The following is a 15,153-nucleotide window of genomic DNA, read 5'->3' on the forward strand; positions in this document are numbered from 1 at the left end:
GCACAAATATTGCTCTATTTCTACTACTATCTAATTGCTTTTCAATCAGGCTAAGCTCTGCCCTCCATTTCACAAGACTAAGCCTTGTCTTGTTACATCATATTATTGCATATCATGGGCTGAAACATCGCCAATCTATCTGAAGGCATCATAGTCTAAAGGCATCATTCTCAAAGCGGGAAGACACCATGCCATGGACTGAGGATCTCTCGCACTTGCATATCATTATTCAAAGGAGTCATGGTTCAGAGGCACCACTTTCATGCCTGAGAACACCATTTCATGGCATGCGAATCCCTCACTAAAAAATTCATGGCCTAGGACGTCATGGGAATTTGCATGATGTTTAAGTTTTCGCAAATATGTTTGTAGCATCTTTTATCTGCAGGTAACCACTAAGCAACTGCTATCCTAGCAGGAGCAATCTTGCTTCAGTTCTCTCAAACCATCCCGAGCCTCAACCGCTCACCGTAGCCACTTTCGCATCTCGTATCCGTTCTTGCAATAATTTCATCGGCCTACTCCGCGGGTAAATCTAGAACTACACATGGCCTGATTCCTGTAAAACCAAGGATATGTAGGCAACTCGAAAACCAGAGTCGGCCCTCCATCTTTCAAAACATCACATCCGGTCAAAATTTGCCATCATTTCTTTACCCGAAAACTCTTGCATCCTTCCCAGGGAAAAATGGGCAGCTGTTGATACCCAAGTTTTCCCATATATTTTTAAATATGCATAAATCTCTTAGAAATAACATATATATATATATATAAGCATGCACAAGGTTTTTATAATTTTTCCCATAATTTCAAAGATTTAAATTAATTTATTTTCTTCCCTTTTATTCATAAAATCCCCAATAATTATTTCCCAAATTATTTTTATGATGATTTATTCATTTAATCTGTATACATATACCAAAATATGGTTAATATATTTTTTATAATTGTATTTGGTATTTTTTAAGCTAAATTGCATATAATTGCAATGTTAGCCCATTTAGCTTATAATTATATTCTTATGTGCGTAAAATTGGTCCCTATATTTTTTAAATGACAATTATATATTTTAAATCATTTTTGGCACATTAAATTATTTTCCAAAAATTACTTATTATTTTTTTATAAATTGAATAGGGAAAAGTGGCTATTTAAATTATAGCTAGATTTGGCTTTGAATTGTAGCCCAAATTGATCCACTCCCCAGCCCAATTTCATACCCAATTAACCTGACCCAAACCCTATATACACCTACCGAAACCCGGAACCCATCTACCCGGTCAAATCTTGACCGTTGATCTCCTAGATCAACGGTCCATGCGACCCCTTTCCTTTTTTAATTCCTAAAATTGACACAGACTCGGGGATGAGATTATGTTTAGGTTAGCATATTTATGCTATTTATAACAAGCAATAAACAAGTGGCATAAAGGATAAATGGTACACGAATTAAAGAAAATGAGTTTCATTGAAGGTTGTCGATTTGGGACAAAATACGGGCTGATCGATAATACCCGATACTTATGGACTAGTACCACACAAGGTACCATATGACCATATGATGTATAAAGTATATTAAAAATGAGTAGTATTTTAAGTAATTTGCGATAGTTCTTAATTATGTGGATCATTGGTTAATTATCGGGTAACGGGACATTACCTTATTACATAATAAGTGGATAAAGATTAATAATTCTTATCCCACCCCCACGTGGCAGCAAGCCACTACTAAGACCTATGACTCTTAGTCATATTGTCTTAGTGTCCATCTAAAGTTATAAGGCACTTACGTGCAAGAAAGTGTAAGACATCATAATCTTGGTTTCCTAAACATTACAAAGTTTGGTTCTTCCTAAATTCATATTCAAGACATTCAAACCGAACACTCAAACTCCATCCAGTAAGCTTTCAACAAAAGTCTCGCAACCAAACAATTCCATCTTGAATTGTTAGAACCGTAGCAACATAAAAATTTGTAGTTCTAAAGGACTACAGTGCAATCTTTTCCAAGGATATTATACAAACTTTTTCCCTATTTCAAGTATGTTAAGTATATCCCTTCTTTCTTTTTGTCATGATCTGTACAACACAAACGAAACAGGAAAATGCACAACTTCCATAAATGTCTCTATTCATAGAAATACTAGAGATGCTTATAGTCTTGACTCACCATGTGTCATATTATTCTATCATATGTTCATGGGTCTCAAAAATATGTGAGTTGGTAAATTTTATTTCATGATATTAATCAGAGGCATAATGGTCTTATGACGTACCTAGAGATTTTATTAACGTATTTCATATGCAATTCATGCATTTATACATGCACATTGACTCACGACCAGATGGCGTTATATAGTATATATATATATATATATATATATATATATATATATATATATATATATACATATATACATATATACATATATACATATATATATATATACATATATACATATATACATATATATATATATATATATATACATATATACATATATATGGGAAAGGTTATGGCATTATATACTCACCACCACCTGATCAGTTAGTATACGTCGATGATTTTGCCCACAGTGGCCAAGTTGATATGATGGGATATACTAAAGATTGTACCTATGCACGACATGACATTCATACGCGTATACATGACACTATAATTATTTCATGAATTACAGAGTTATCCAGACTTACAGGTTGAGTCACCTACTCTATATTTCTTCCATGTCTGTTATGTACTTATTTATGTGTCTTACATACTCGGTACATTATTTGTACTGACCTCCCTTTTGCCTGGGGATGCTTCATTTCATGCTCGCATGTCCCCGATAGACAGTTCAAGAGCCCTCAAAGCAGGCTATCATCTCAGCGGAAGATGTTGGTGCGCTCCATTTGCTTCGAAGTTGCTTGTTTGGTTAGTATGATTTAGACGTGTATTATTTGGTATGGGGGACTCTGTCCTGACCTTTATGAAAATTATGTATCTTTAGGGGCTTGTAGACATATTTCATGTACGTAAAATATTGTATGGCCTTGTCAGCCTATGTTCAATATACGAGTGGTTATTTTGGTCGTATAGGTTCGAATGTCTTATGTATAATTGGTATCACATGTTGTATTCTAGTTATCTCACGGAAGCCTTCCGACTCAGTTATCTATGATAGTATGACATTAAAATATACTTTATATTGGTACTCAGTTGAGTAAGGTACCGGGTGGCCGGCGCGGCCTATCGGTTTGGGTCGTAATAATTAACTTCCTTTATATGCTTCCAAACATAATCTTATTTCTGAGCTTTCATCAATTGACTTACGACGTAGCCTCACATACGAAAACATCCCCCCTTTAGGCCTCTTTCTCACAATACGACTTGGGGTCGACATTCTTCCAATCTCGTAACTGTTTCTACCTTCTTTCATGCAGCATGTATGATTCTGACCTAGTATGTGCGCCTATGCAACTATTCTGTCCTTTTTCCTCCATGTTTTAGCCAATCTTTAGGCCTCACTTTAGGAGCATATACAAACCTTTTACAAGTTGTCCCTCTGGGAATCTATAGGTGTACTGATGTTCTTCACTCGGTACTTTATCAAACTTACGACTATTGCTATATTTCGTTTCAAAGCCTCAGTTATTTATCCTTATGGCTTTACTACAACTAGGCAATTACCATAACACTTACTTTGGTTTATGGTTACCGAGGTCTGCTATCCAATTTCAGGTTACTCTCTCATTGGTTATCCTATATGTATAAATCTAAGTCCTTTAATACTTCCTTATTACTGTTCATCTTAATAATGACGGCATAATCTAATCTCATACTTTGTAACTTTAATCCATCCATTGTTGATTCACCTTAATATTGATCCATAATCTACCACTGATAACTGGAAACCTCTTACGTAATACATTGTCACTAAGACTCACGTTGCATCGGGGAACATTTGAATTGATTTTCTTGATCCACCTAGGGACGACACTATACTTTAATAACCGTATTTCATAGTATCCCAACGTAATTCATCTTATGAGGGTATTCTAATCCTGTTCCATTCATGAAATCCTTATTCTTTAAATTATTACTCAATCAAAAGAATAAATGTCATCCTCTTATTTATCACAATAATACTCTTATTCTACTACTAGGGTAGTATTTCATCTTTCCTAATTTCTCCTAGTCTTAGACTCTTCCAAGTTCATTCACCTTGTACCGAGCTTTCTATAACTTACAAAAACCATCAGCTCTCTTGTTTTGATGGATTTAATCCCAATGACTTACCTTTTCTCGTCACCTTCTCACCCACCTTGTCTTATCTTTACTCCTATCTACCTACAACCTTGTCGCTCTATGATACTTTATCTTGTGACCTACACATATCGACTCATACTACTCGCAACCTTCCTTTAACTTTCTAGCAACATAGATTTCCTTTTGTGCCTTCTCAGTTGCCTTTAAACATAAGCAATTACTTTTCATGGTTGTTCTGCCACTTGTTGCATGAATTCTTGTCTTATCATAGTGCCAACGCATACTGGAATTTCCTGTAACTCATATGGTCTCAAATATCACTTTTTATTTTTGACTTCCCGTTCACTAGCCACGATAGGTCCCACTTTTTTTATGGATTGCATACAATGTTGCAATGAGACTGTTGTTACAAGACCATTTCCTCTTTAGGTAACTATGCTTAGGTTGAAGCCTTTTTTCTTATTTTCTCAGCTAGCCTTTCTTTGTAGTACTTAGGAGAGACCCTTTTACTCATATAAAGTTGTGAGCTTATTACATCGTCTACCCGAAAGAAATTTTGATATTCTTACTTGCCTATAATTATCCCTAGTTACTTACCTCCGCACCCGTCCTCGTAGTGTTGCTTCTGAACTGATTTTTTTATTGTCTTTATAGTAGCACTCTCTTTTATTTTCGTAACACTTATACGATACCTTTAATTACCCCAAATCCTATCTGAATATTTCTCACGGATTATAACATCATATCTACGAGACTTAATTCACTATGTTGGGGTTCACTAAGTTTATCTTGCACAATCTGCACGATTTGTCTGTATCCTCTTATCTAGCAATAACTAGGCTCTTCCTGAATCAACTACTAACTACTGGTTGGTCCATTCTCATATCTACATTTCTTCGTAATCTCTGTTGGGTTATGTCCTTGTCTTAACTTACCTCTCGCATTGGCTCCTTATGTATCAAGTATTAATTCGTAATTCTTTATTAATAACCCTTACTTCCTTTCCCCGGCATTGTTCTTGCACAATGTTCTGGAGTCATTACATATTTGTAGGATTTGAATAAACGCAATCTTATTCCTTTCTCCTTTCAACCAAATTCTTCATTTACTATTCCATAGTTACCTGGTGTCACGATCCAAAAATCACTGGTCGTGATGGCACCTAACTCAATACGCTAAGTAAGCCAACTAACCGAAAATACAATCCAAATGAGATTATAGGAAAATTAGTGAAGAATTATCTGAACATTTACAAATTGACCCAAGAACTGGTAGTACGGATCATGAGCTTCTAAGACTTGGACTTTGCAAAGCTGGTACAAATAATTACATGATCTGTTTGAAATTTACATAAAAAATTAGTAATACCTAAGCTACCAAGGACAAATGGAAGCTATATACGAAATAAATGAACATCATCCGAGTCAGCATGCGACATCACTACCAGTTCCGCTCCAAAAATCTACACGCAATGTGCAGAAGTGTAGTATCAATATAACCGACCTCATGTACGGGTAAGTATCTTGTCTAACCTCGTCGATGACAAGGTTTTTTAGTTAAAAGATACTCACTCATAAAAACTTGCATTGTAAATCAGCAATAGAACTATACCGAGATATAATAGAGAATAATACATGAAACAAATACGTAAAACAATAACCGAGTATTATCAGAGATCACAATTGGCATCTTCAAATACCTCGACCAATTCTTTCCTTAAAATGAAACAAATAAACAACACTATCACTTCAAAACTTTCATAATCAAGGAATGTACTCAGATATCAAGCCAATTACACGGTACCACCCTTCGTGCTTTTATCTCATCCTCACCCAATATACGCATAATCATATAAAACGATAACAGGAATTACCAAGTAGGACATACGCAAGTAGCAATAATGAACGATGATGCACATATGGGTAACAGTAATAGAATAGGCGGAAGGCATGCGAGTAATGTCAGCAATTGAAAGACAAAGAATATCAACTTCAACTAACTGGCATAGTGTAGGCCTAGATACAGGTATAACATATAAGAAGGAAACATATGAGTTTTACAAGTTAACAAGTAGAGGCATGGATGACTAAAACAGAAAAAGGGCTTGTACTAAAGTACAACAGAATAGATACGACATGGGTGTGACTATAACAGCAGGAAGTAGGCATGGTATTTGCAAGTTAAACAAGTAGAAGACATGGACAACACAACAACAATTGAGATAGAGATCAAGGACACGACAATAGAAGAAGTCACACAAGTTCTATAAGTACTAGAATAACCGCTTAAGATAATGGCATAAACGTATACAATAGAAACAGATATCACATCATAAATGCAAGTCCCTTGTCCTCACCTTCACAGAAACACCCATCGTGCCATGATCTCACGACAATAAAAGCATAACAATATAAATGAAATGGCACGACATCACCTTCCGTGCTTTAACTCTCAAATGACATGGCAAGACATCACCCTTCATGCTTTTACTCTCAATAATATGGCGCGGCATCACCCTTGGTACTTTTACTCTCAATAATATGGCACGTCATCACCCTTCTTGCTTTTACTGTCAATAATATGGCACGACATCACCCTCCATGGTTTTACTCTCAGTAATATGGCACGACATCACCCTTCGTGCTTTAAACTCTCCCTCATATGATAATGTATATACAATGGCACGACATCACCCTTCATGTTTTAGACTCATCCTTACCAAGCATATGTATATCAATGACAAATAAGGAAGGAAGCATAAATAGCATCAAGGAGCATGTTTGAACGGATATTCCAAAAGAATCCCAGACACAAATTCCTAATGTCAACAATAGTTTAATAAACCTCAAGGATCATATTATTCAAGTGTTTCAAAAAATCTCACAAATGATCTACAACACGAGTATAGAATCTAGCGTCTCAAGAATATCGACCATAGTAATGTATTAATGATTACGCATAGTGATGACCGAATTAGGCACATCAATGTATTCTCAGAATTTTCATCAAATTTGATCAATATATAATAAGCTAAGTCTTGATTTATAACATTTAGTACTATGTCTTAGCAACTAGAAGTTAAGTAAGGCATGAAGCAAGAAGGTCACGTAATTCTACAAGACACAATTATAACATAATTTACCCCCGAGCATGATTAACCATGGCACATACATATACGCTGGTCACCTCATATATGTATCACCACCGCATGTAGCAAACAATGACGAATAAGAGGAAAAATTCTCTCAAAAATTTAGGCAAGACACTTACCTTAATTCGGCTAACTCAACACTCAAATTAGCCTTTTTCTTTACAAATTGACCTCCACTCGACTCAATCCAAGAATTTGGTATGAAAATCCCTTCACAAAATCGCCTCTCAATGAAGCTATGGTTCAAAATATATCAAAATGAAGCTAAGTCTCGGAATTCTCAGCATTTAACAGGCTGCAGATGTCGCATTTGTGACCTGGGGTTTGCAAAGGCGAACCCCACAAATGCGAACATCTTATCGCAAATGTGAACCAGAAGATTTCCTAAGGTCGCATTTGCGACCTAATACTGCACAATTGCAAAGACCAACATTTCGCAAAAGTGATAGTGTTCTTCACAAATGCGAATCTTCCCCAGCGGCACAGATTTCGCAAATGCGATTGATGCTTTACAATTGCGGCTATTGCATTTGCGACAAAAACAATGCAAATGCGATGATACCAGTACCAGCAATCAAAGTTTATGAATATATCATTCTGAAACCAGTCCGAAACTCACCCGAGTCTTCGAGGCTCCAAACCAACCAAGCATCCAGGTCCAGAAACACAAAAACGAACTCGCTCGGGCGATAAACTCATCAAAATAACCTCTAAAACCATGAATCGAATACCAAAACGCATGAAGATCAAACTAAACTTCAAGAACTTCTAGAATCGCAACCAAGCGTCTGAACCATATCAAATCAACTCCGAATGGCGCCAAATTTTGCAGAAAATTTCTGTATGAAAAAATGAACTTACTCAAAGCTTCAAATCATGCATAAAAACCACGAAACAATGAATCGCGCCCCAAGTAAAAATTAATGAACTTTGAAACTTCAACTTCTACAACTGATACCGAAACCTATCAAATCACGACGAATTGACTTCAAATTTTGCACACAAGTCACATTTATCATTACAGACCTATTCCAACTTTGGAATCAGAATCTGACCCCAATATCAAAAAGTTCACTCCCGGTCAAACTTCTCAAAATCCAACTTTCACCAATCCAAGACTAATTTGACTACAGATTTCCAAAGTACAATTCGGACGCGCTCCTAAGTCCAAAATCACCCAAATGGAGCTAACATAAGTGACGAAACTCCACTGCAATATCAAATGCTAAAAAGTCATACTTGGTCAACTTTTCCAAGTTAGAGCTTAAATCTTGAAGTTCATTCTTCCAAATTGATTTTGGATTATTTGAAAACCAACGTCGACGATTTAGACAAGTCATAATAAATTATGTGGAGATACTCGAGCCCTCAAGACACCGAGCGAAGTGGAGATACTCAAAACGACCAGTCTGGTCGTTACATTCTCCACCACTTAAACATACGTTCATCCTCGAACGTGCCAGGAGTCTTTTCAAGGCTATCAAAACACGGTTTAATCTTACTATGCATAAAACTAGGGGTGATCCCACATCACCCTGATCCACACAAGCCTGCCAACACACCATAACTAGAGATCTTTATTTCGACCTTGGTCCTTAAACCTTAGAATCCAATCTCTATCACCCAAAATTTATTACAAGACCCAAATCCCACATCTAGTTATACCCATAACCCAAGATGTAACCACATGATATACCCTATCACTTCGACACTCATAGTAGGAACTACTAATCACCATTACTGCCTAAAAAAAAATCCGGTGCCGGTAGAAAATCTCATATTGATTAGAACCTCATTCAAAACCTTCATACCCTACTCAGGATAAATGAAACATGCATAACCTCTTAACCACTCAATTGATCAATAAGCCAAGAAGCTCACTCGTCCGACCAGGGCCATTATCCAAATCCTCAACAAAAATATAGTATTATTCTTCCAAACCTTCCTCATCCCAATACAATAGTGCAACCCTCAAGTCTAGAAACCTCATCTCACCCAATAAAAGCAGCGCCATCGAAAAGTATCAAAAATAATCATATAGAGCCCCACATAGCCTGGTTCCGTACACTAACAAGTAATAATTCAGACATGAAAAATAATAGTAAGAAACTAAATAAGAAGACTACTAAGAAAGTTAAGTAGGAAGGGAAATTTTAGCATTTTACTATGAAGAATTTTCAACAAGGTGAAAGCAAAATACACGAAATAGGAATAAGGAGTCACATTTCGTACTGTACCGTTGCGGTGTGTAACCCAATCCCATCATACCAGTCCACATAGGATACCCATCAAGCCATAATACTCAGGCTCACTGATCACATGTGCGTTAACATCAAGCACAACAGAGTGCAAAAAAATATAACTGTGGGAAAATTATTTGGAACAAACAATGTTGAGAAGGACTAGCACAACTAAGGTGCAATAAGCAAATCAGCATCACGAAGGCCACCTCGCCAATAGTGCCATGAGGCCTAAATTGAATCACAATATATGTGTGAAGAATCGTGTTACCCTCACAACCTGTCATAGTATAATAGAGAAACATACAACATAAACCAAAGCACGAATAACATCAATTCTTCCCGATGATATACATGTGGTAACAACTGTGCAAGAGAAAGTAAATTCGATCCGATACAGAACACCCATTCTCACTAGGCTAAAAAATAATCCCCAAACCAAATTTCGATCATCCCTAAACATGTAATTAACCTTCCAAAAGTCCATAACAACTTTTCCATAACACCTACAATCAATCATACAATCCTTAACATTTCTTCACAACCCGCAGTCAATGAATAGTCTACCAACAAGAACATCCAGTCTCTAAACCTCACGATTACAAGAATCTTCATATCCAATTCCAACACCGCTACTTAAATGGATGATGCGTCACCCAAACTCCATCATTCTACGGAAAAATACTTATAAGTCAATGCACAATGCATCTGCCAAAATGCGAACTCTCCTCCGATGGGAACATATAGTGCCAACAAAACCTTAGACACCCGAAATCCTCCATGTCATCAAGAACTCATATCCCTACCTCCAAAACTGAACCGCAACCTTGAATATGAAACTTTCAACACATACGGCGCATTTCCCCTAACATGCTAACTCGAAACACTACGAAAATCTTATAGTCAATTATGAACCATAAGCAAATTGAACACCTCATCAACCGAGAATCTTTCATTTAAGTCAATCTAGGAGAATACCACCATACGCAATATAGCTTTTATACTTGTGGTAAACACCAACTCCGGCCGTGGTCATAACAATGATAAATTCCTCAAAACTCAGTAACATAATCAAGTAATTAGAACCAATCGCCTTTAACTCAACCGAGTCACGCAGACTGCCAACCCGAAAGTAACTCAATCCGATATGATCGTCTTGAGGGAACTTCCTGGGAACCCGAAGCCATTTCTTGCATCACTCTAACATTGACATGCAGACCTTTCTTGACAAGGAAATACCAGATATCCGATTACCATTCGCTATCGTTTTCAAGCTCGTCCGTAGAGAAATTCAAAAGTCCTTAAAGGCTACATAAGACATGGAACTCGCTAGAACCTTCTTGATAACCACTCATCTTACTTTGATCTTCAATACACAACTAATACGCGTCGAGCAACCTGTGCTTCACTAGCATATGCCCATTCAAAGAAATAACCAAGCAATCTCTTGATCCAGAAACTGATATAGCCCATGATCCTACAATCTGATTGTCATTAGCAGACTCCACCACTTAGCTCGAATCCATAAAACACCTCATCAAAAACCTAAAGTACCATATATTTATAGTATGCCCCAATCCCGCACGACTATTTAGTTGAATACTTTAAAAACACATGCAATGTTGATCTTAGAACATCCCCGAAGACTCTACCAAGCGCTTACCCATCATTGCAATAGTCAAACAACTTCCCCAAATGCTCTGAAATGATGACATATACATTCCACGGAATGGAAACCTCATACGAGACACACAATCCAAACTCATTATCCAGGTGATGGCCTACCGGTTATACTTATATCCACATCTTGCCATGAACCCACCTTAATCACAATAGCCAGGCCACTAGCCAATCTTTCCAAATTCGTGCTTACCAACCAGACATATGAACCCGCCTCATACCACAAATGAACGACTAGAAGATTTAACACTTCATCTGCTTCTAAGACTAGACAACACATCACGATGAGAATCAAGCATCCATAGCCCATCGTAATCTATCTATAGCATCACAGATCGTCGGCACATAGCGAATACTAAGTGCACAACATCACACATGAGTGATTGGGGGGAGTCAAAGTCGTAGATTTCAAGTTGAAACAAGGTCGCATGATAAGGAAATAATAAAGGGAAATTTTTCATAAATGCCTTGTAGCCTCCTGAAGATAGGTATGGATGTCATCATACCGATCCACAATACTCTACTAGACACTTGCTCATTACTTATAAAAGCTACGAACCTAGTGCTCTGATACCACCTTGTCATGACCAAAAAATCACTAGTTGGGATGGCACCTAACTCGATCTGCTAGGTAAGCCAACTAACCGAAAATACAATCCAAATGAGACTATAAGAAAACTAGAGAAGAATTATCTGAACATTTACAAATTGACCCAAGAACTGGTGGTACGAATTATGAGCTTCTAAGACTTGGAATTTACAAAGCTGGTATAAATAATTGCATGATCTGTTTGAAATTTACATAATAGATTAGCAAAACCTACGCTACCAAGGACAAGTGGCAGCTATATACAGAGTGCGCGAACATCTTCAGAGTCAGCACCCGACATCACCAGCAGCTCCGCTCTAAAAATTTGCACGCTATGTGCAAAAGTGTAGTATCAGTACAACCGACCCCATGTACTGGTAAGTATCTCATTTAACCTCGTCGGAGTAGTGATGAGGCTTTTTAGTTAAAAGATATTTACTAATAAAAATCTACACTATAAATCAGCAATTTAACTATACCACAATATATTAGAGAAGAATACATGAAACAGATACGTAAAACAATAACCGAGTGTTAGCAGAGATCACGATTGGGATCTTCAGACCAATCTTTTCCTTAGAATGAAACCAATAAACCACAACAGTCACTTTATAACTCTTATAGCATGAGGAATGTACTTAGATATCAATTCAATTACACGGCAACACCCTTCGTGCTTTTATCTCATCCTTACCCAATATACGTATAACCGTACCAACTGATAACAAGTATTACCAAGTAGGAAATACGCAAGTAGAAATAATGAACGAAGAAGTACATGTGGGAAACAATAATATAATAGGCGGAAGGCATGCGAGTAATGTATGCACTTGAAAGACAAAGAATATCAACATTAACTAACTAGCATAGTGGAGTTCTAGATACACGTATAACAGATAAGGAGGAAACACATGATCTTTACAAGTTAACAAGTATATGCATAAATGGCTAACATAGAAAAGGGGCATGTACTGAAGTGCAACAAAATAGATACGACATGGGTGTGATTATAACAACAGGAAGTAGGCATGGTATTTGCAAGTTAAACAAGCAAAAGACATGGGCAACACAACAACAATTGAGATAGAGATCAAGGACAAGACATTGACGACAAGTCACACAAGATCTATAAGTACGACAATAACAGCTCAAGGTAAAGGCATAAACGTATACAGGGGAAATAGATATCACATCATAAATGCATTTCCCTCGTCCTCACTTGCACGGAAACGCCTATCGTGCCATGATCTCACGATAATAAAAGCATAACAATATAAATGAAATGGCATGGCATCACCCTTCGTTCTTTAACTCTCAAATGACATGGCACGACATCATCCTTTGTGCTTTTACTCTAAATAATGTGGCACGACATCACCCTTCGTGCTTTTACTGTAAATAATATGACACGACGTCACTCTTCCTACTTTTACTCTCAATAATATGGCACGACATCACCCTTCATGCTTTTACTCTCAATAATATGGCACATAATCACCCTTCGTGCTTTACACCTCTCTTACATGATAATGTATATATAATGGCACGACATCACCCTTCGTGATTTACACTCTTCCTTACCAAGCATATGTATATCGATGACAAACAAGGCAAGAAGCATAAGTAATATCAAGGAGAGTGTCTTAACGGATATTTCAAATGAATCCCAATCACAACTTCCCAATGTCAACAATAGTTCAATAACCCTTAAGGATCGTATTATTAAAGTGTTTCAACAAATCTCACAAATGATATACAACATGAGTATAGAGTCATGTGTCTCAACAATATTGGCCGTAGTAATGTATTAATGATTACACATAGTGATGAACGAATTAGACACATCAATGTATTCTCAAAATTTCCATCAAATTTGATCAAGATATAATAAGCTAATTCTTGATTTCTAACATTTAATACCATGTCTTAGTATCTAAGAGTTAAGTAAGGCATGAATCAAGAAGGTTACGTAATTCTACAAACACAAATATAACATAATCTACCCCCTGAGCATGATTAACCCTGGCACATACATATACGCTCGTCACCTCATATATGTATCACCCCCGCATGTAGCAACCAATGTCAAATTGGAGGAAAAATTCCTCAACCAAGTTAGGCAAGACACTTACCTCAATTCGGCTAACTCAACACTCAATTTAGCCTTTTTCCTTTACAAATTCACCTCCTCTTAACTCAATCCAAGGATTTCGTATGAAAATCCCTTCACCAAATCGCCTCACATTGAAGCTAGGGTTCAAAATATATCAAAATGAAGCTAAGTCTCGGAATTTTTATTATTTAAGAGGTTGTAGATGTAGTATTTGCGACATGGTTTCACAAATGCGAACCCCGAAAATGTGAACATCTTATCGCAAATGTGAACCAGAAGATTTACTGTCAATGTCGCATTCGCGACCCAATACTTTGCAAATGCGAAGACCAACATTTTAAAAAAACAACAGAGTTCTTCGTAAATGCGAATATTCCACAACAGCCCAGATTTTGCAAATGCGATGAATGCTATGCAATTGCAGTTGTCACATTTGCAACAAAAACACCGCAAATGCGATGATACCAGTACCAACAACCAAATCTTATGAAAAAATCATTCCGAAACTAATCTGAAACTCACCCGAGCCCCCGAGGCTCCATACCAACGATGCACACATGTCCATAAGCACAACACGAACTCAGTTGCATGATCAAATCATCAAAATAACCTCTAAAACCACGAATCGTATGCCAAAATGCATAAACAACTTCAAATCAACTTCTAGTATTATAAACAACTGTTCGAACCATATTAAATCAACTATGAATGGCACCAAATTTTGCAGACAAGTTCTATATGACAAAATGGACCTACTCGAAGCTTCAAATCACGCATAACAACCTCGAAATGATGAATCATGCCTCAAGTCAAAATCAATGATCTTTGAAACTTCAACTTCTACAACTGGTGCCAAAATCTATCAAATCACATCCAATTGGATTCAAATTTTGCACATAAGTCACATTTGCCATTACGGACCTATTCCACCTTTTGGAATTGGAATCCGACTTTGATAATAAAAAATTCACTTCCGGTCAAACTTCTCAAAATCCAACTTTCGCCAATCCAAGACTAATTTGACTACGAATCTCGAAATTACAATTCAGACGCGCTCCAAAGTCAAAAAATCACCCAACAGAACTGACAAAACTTCATTCTGAGGTCAAATGCTAAACAGTCAAACTTTTT

Source organism: Nicotiana tabacum, chromosome 20, assembly GCF_000715075.1.
Source record: "Nicotiana tabacum cultivar K326 chromosome 20, ASM71507v2, whole genome shotgun sequence".
Classification (NCBI taxonomy): Eukaryota; Viridiplantae; Streptophyta; class Magnoliopsida; order Solanales; family Solanaceae; genus Nicotiana; species Nicotiana tabacum.